The sequence below is a fragment of the Colletes gigas genome, unplaced genomic scaffold (genome assembly GCF_013123115.1).
Source record: "Colletes gigas isolate AHSC1104 unplaced genomic scaffold, ASM1312311v1 Colletes_gigas_Sc00212, whole genome shotgun sequence".
Lineage (NCBI taxonomy): Eukaryota > Metazoa > Arthropoda > Insecta > Hymenoptera > Colletidae > Colletes > Colletes gigas.
In genome coordinates this window covers 16,164-21,227 of record NW_025106835.1, presented here as the reverse complement: position 1 = coordinate 21,227, position 5,064 = coordinate 16,164, and the positions used below count along the sequence as shown (strand labels likewise).

The following is a 5,064-nucleotide window of genomic DNA, read 5'->3' as shown; positions in this document are numbered from 1 at the left end:
CTATAGTTTTGGAGATATTGCGTAGGATACCTCGAATAGATCAACCTGTACATTTTTTTGAGTACAGAACTGTGGAAATAAATCATTCATTCCGTATTCGCGAAAGGAGTAAATACACCGTGGAGGTATCCGTTAGGAGCATAATTAATGAAACATCGGTGAAACGGTGTCAATGCAATAACAGCGCTATCGGATCGTTAACTCGGCATGAAATAAATATCTGCCGCGAAGGACAATCGTTTCGACGGTTCATTAATTGTGGCTGTCGGCGTTTCGTTAACCTCGACGAGAATGCATTTCTCGTCTTACCCTTAACTCCTGTAAACTATTTTGAGGACAACGAGCGCTGGCAACGTTTCTGCTCAGACGTTCGCTGATTTACGAGCGTGTAATCAAAATGCGATTTGGTAACAATGCTGTGCGGGGATAGGCATTGGAGAAGTCAGCGTTGCAAAAATGAACGAAAGTCGATCCGTTTTCTCTCTTTTTTTTTAATTTTATTTTTACTTTCTTGCTACGCTACGAACATGTTTATTTCTTAAACTGAATAGATTCTTAGTTTACTAGGGCAGTATATTATAAATATTATGCATAACATTTATGGTATTCCAAGTATTTTGCATATAATAAAGGAATTGTATTATTTTTTGTTAGAAAAGTTTTTTAGTACGTTACGTAGTTTTGCATTTATTACAATGTAAACAAATTTCAATGTCCCACATCTTAATCACAACATTCGTAAACTTATTCGATATGAATTTTATTTGAACGGTATATAAAAAACAATATTAGAAAATTTTGAGAATATAGTAATATATCTAACAGAATGTTTAGAAATATGCAGAATTTATATGAGTGAAGTTAGCTATTAGGCAGACAAAAATGTAGAGATTTAAATTGTTACATAAAAAGCAATTTTAATAATAATGTTGAGCTTTCTAAGTTTGTAAGTTATGCTCGACATTTCATAACCAATTTCTGTATTTTTCATTATGTTCTCGTGAAAGTATTACGCATGAGTTGGCAATGTTTTCCCGTTGAAAAACGAGACCACACACGAGCTCGTTCGGAGCATTTCAAAACCGCATGTGTGCGGCGTAAGACAGAGGTTGATAAAATCTTACCTGAATAAAAAATAAGTGGCGAACAATGTTTTACAATTAAAATTAAAATTTGAAACACAAAATTATTGAACGAGCACAACGATTCGATTTAGTGGTTTTCTGAAAAATATTTATTACGTATATTTTAAATCGTTGAAAATTCATTTATTTATATAAATTCATTGAATCTGTTACTTAATAATTACCAATTACAATTTCCAAGAATTCGCAGTACGTAGTCAACGTAATTTAGTTGATAAAGAAATGATTTTAATTAAATATTTCACGAGAAGGAGGTGGTTCTACATGAAAAAAAAAAATCGAAAATAGAGAATAAAATTTTTCCATTTGAAATTCGTTAAAAAGTTCATTGTGTGTCTCCAATACAGTACTGCGATTGTAGCATAAGTAGAAACAGTGGGCAGTGAACAGACATACCACAGTAACTCGTATCAAATCGCACGCATAATCGACGAGTTTTCAAATTCAATTATCTCAAAAACGAATCTCAAATTAAACAATTCTATCCTTGATTTTCGATTTATTTCCGTACCCCCTTCTTGGTTGTATTATCGATTGTGGGGCACCTTATATAGATTCTCGAGAACCTCGGTTATTAAATGGCGGGTTAGTTGCATGAACGTTGCATTTTAATTACAGTGAACATCTGTTCGATGGACGTATCAGCCGCGAGAAATATCGTTCCTGTATACGCTAATTATACCAACTGCATCATCTCGGCTACCTCGAAGCGAACACTCGCCCGGCGCCAATATTAAATTCTCGCAAACATCCTACTAATCGCGTCTGCGTTGAAAACTTGCGTAATTAGCAATACATTCGTCTAATAAAACATTATTCATTATTTTTTTGTTCATCAATTTAATAAAAGCGATAATGAACACGTCGAAAATTTGCGAAGCCATCAAGCTAAATAAATATTCTCAAAGTTAGATGTAAAAAATTAATATTTTGTTTTTGGTTAACTGTTAGTGATTATTGGTTAAATTTTCAATGACTCAGAGGGTCCGTCTTAATTTTAACAGAAAAATGTCATCAATCATCTATAACTAATAAAAGTAGATGCTTGGAGTTCATTGTAATTTAAATTATGATCATGATCAGTGGAAAATAAAATTCCCATTATCATGTATTCCATAACTCACATTTGTACATATTTTAAATGCATAAACGTGTGCGGTCTAATAACCACCATTTAACCTTTATAAGATGGGATAATATTCCAAATCTATTTTTATTCTAAATGTTACTAAATATACATGCAAGTAAATTTTATAAAAAAGCAACTCAATTACATGATACTGAAGTATAAATTTATTGTTTAAGAAAAGATATGTATTAAGTGACCCGATGAAATAAGAGAAGACACGAATTTATGTCTACTTCTGCACAGTAGGTTAACGTTATAGATCTTGTGACAATATTATGAATCTAATAAAACATTTAAAAGGTCGAAAGTGTGAAGTTAGCGATAGGGATAACATCGTACCGCGGTTGATGGCCCGGAGACAACGGTACCCCAGTTAATAAAAATAGGTTTATGATCAACAGGTTATCTAGCAACGAATCCTTTCCTTACGCACTAATTTTGTTTCCAGCTGGACGCAAAGAAGAGCCCCCTTGCCCTCCTGGCCCAGACTTGCAGTCAAATAGGAGCAGACACGCCGCCGTCCAACAAATCTCTCTTAGGCTCCTTGGAGAAAATCGAGCGGGAAATCGTCAAAGACCGCGGAGCAATCGCGCGAAAAATCGTCGCCGATCGCGCCAACGTCCACGGAGTCCGCCAAGGCTAACTTTAAGCCGTACGAGTCGTGTTTGGGTCGCGAGAAAGCGGCGAGCCCGGAACTAGCAGCTGATTCTACGCCTCTGAGTCCACTGCTACGATCTGGCACGATCGAGGCCACCACCTGTAGGCACAAACTGAGCACCCGAGAACGAACGCGGAGCTGCCTCGTCGATCCAAGCACGCGACGTCCCGCAGGGTCAAAGACAGCGACGAAGCCCACTGCGACGTCGTTTCGTCGCGTCATTTGGGACAGGTTGTCGCATCTCCGTCCAGGCCTCGTGGCAAACATGTCGCTCGGTCACTACTCAACCAGCGAATACGTCGCAACCGTCCTAGTTAGCGTTAGCGCCCCTCGCGGGGTACTAGCTATGACGGATCCACGTCAGGATCTCCTTACGCTGGGTACCCCAGATTGGACAAGCTGGAGATCAGTTTAGTAGCGTCTCAACCTACTAGAAGTCTACATCCTCAGTTGCCCATCGACGTGATGGCGAGTTCGTTAGTGTCTCAGCCCACGCCGCGTTGAAGAGCGGCCTGGGGCCGGGAATCCCTATCTGAGCTAACGCGAGATGAAAAATTCCGCTGGCCCGGACACTTTGATGCCCGTGTGCAGGGACACGTACTGCACCGGGTGCCAACTCAAACTCCATTTGCTGTGAGTTCCGCAACGCGTGCGTGCCAACGGGAAGCTGGCCTCCAACACGGCTGGCTCTTGCCCGCGGCCTGTGCTCAGTGCGATCACAAGTCTAGTACGCCGTACGGGCGCTAGGTTCGCCGCCACGCCACGCAGTTGGCTGCCCTGGCGGCGGCCTCGCAACTCCCCTATGTTTGCCAACTGATCGCCGGGGACACCGCTTACTGCGGCAAAAGGTTTCTCCCGTCGGACGAGCTGCTCCAGCTCTCAGGAGCCACACGAGCGGAGCCACAGACAACTCGACGACGTTGTCCTCCTGTCGCCCTCTGTCGGACTCCCACCAACCCATCCCTTGTTCTCCAGAACTTATCCCACGCCGCCACTGAGTCCCCTGGCTACCGCGCGCTACCACACGTACGGTAAACCGTCGCCATTGTTACACATTCTCTGTCGTCGCTGGGGTTTACCCCTTCCACCGCCGCATCCTCACTCACCCGCCAGTTTGCCACCGTACATTTCTCCCCGTACTCGCTGTACGGGGTCGTCTCGGCGCTGCGTCCGGAATGCCCCAATGAGCACTCGAACCGCGCTGATAGACGCGTAAGAAAATATCAACCGTTAACTGTGATCCATGTATGAATTATGAGGGTGTGTTTGATACAATAAATTTCGACGGCTGTTCCTCCGAATGGGTCAGAGGGCAGGGGGGACGGATGGCGAAATTAAATTTTAGCTTCGGGGATTTCATAGTTAGGTTTGGCTACGTCTTTCGTTAGAATACATATTCGGGTTGGATTAAAATTTTATGTAAATGGGCGAACTTATTTCCATAGGACAGCTTATAGACATTGCTTGCCAGTGCACGCGTAACTGTCGCACTTTTTGCACGTACAACTGTCATCCTCCGATTACTAGAATTGTTTCGAGTCGGGAAGTCCCCGCGGTTTGTCGCAAATGAACTACATACTCATATTTCATTGAAGTAAAATATAAAATTGTATACTCTCAATTTATAAACCAGCTTTAACCCCGAATGACGGATGCTTACACTTATTACTTACAGTTCTTGAGCGAGGAACTCGAAATGGTCGCGTATGCGCCGTACGAGGGTTGAATCGCAATTTCCGCAAAATATACGCGTTCTATGGCATAATTCCTCCCTGTTATGGTCTTTCTTCGTGAGTTTTTGTTTCGTCTCGATAGGACGATTATTTTCGATTAAAAATTATTTCCCGACCCATGAACCGGAACATTCGGCTTCTGGCTCGCCGCGTCCCAACGTGCCACTTAATATTGAAAAATAAAACTAACGAGTGCCACGGGTAACGTGAAAAACCAATGTTCAACTGTGATTTCCGAGTGAGAAAATACGAACGCGCGTGAGTGAAATCTATTGCGCTTCCGCTATAGAGAATTATTGTATGTATATACGTGTATGGGTGATTTTAGAATTTATCGATACATACGCGATCACGGAGTTTTATTCGACACAACGAATAACGGACGGCTATTTTTAACGT

At 41.9% G+C, this 5,064-nt stretch overlaps 1 pseudogene; it reads left to right on the top strand.

Annotated features, from left to right (window-relative positions):
* The first annotated feature begins 2,722 nt into the window (after positions 1-2,722).
* On the top strand, positions 2,723-4,119 carry LOC122404347 (annotated as a pseudogene).
* The last annotated feature ends 945 nt before the right edge of the window (positions 4,120-5,064 follow it).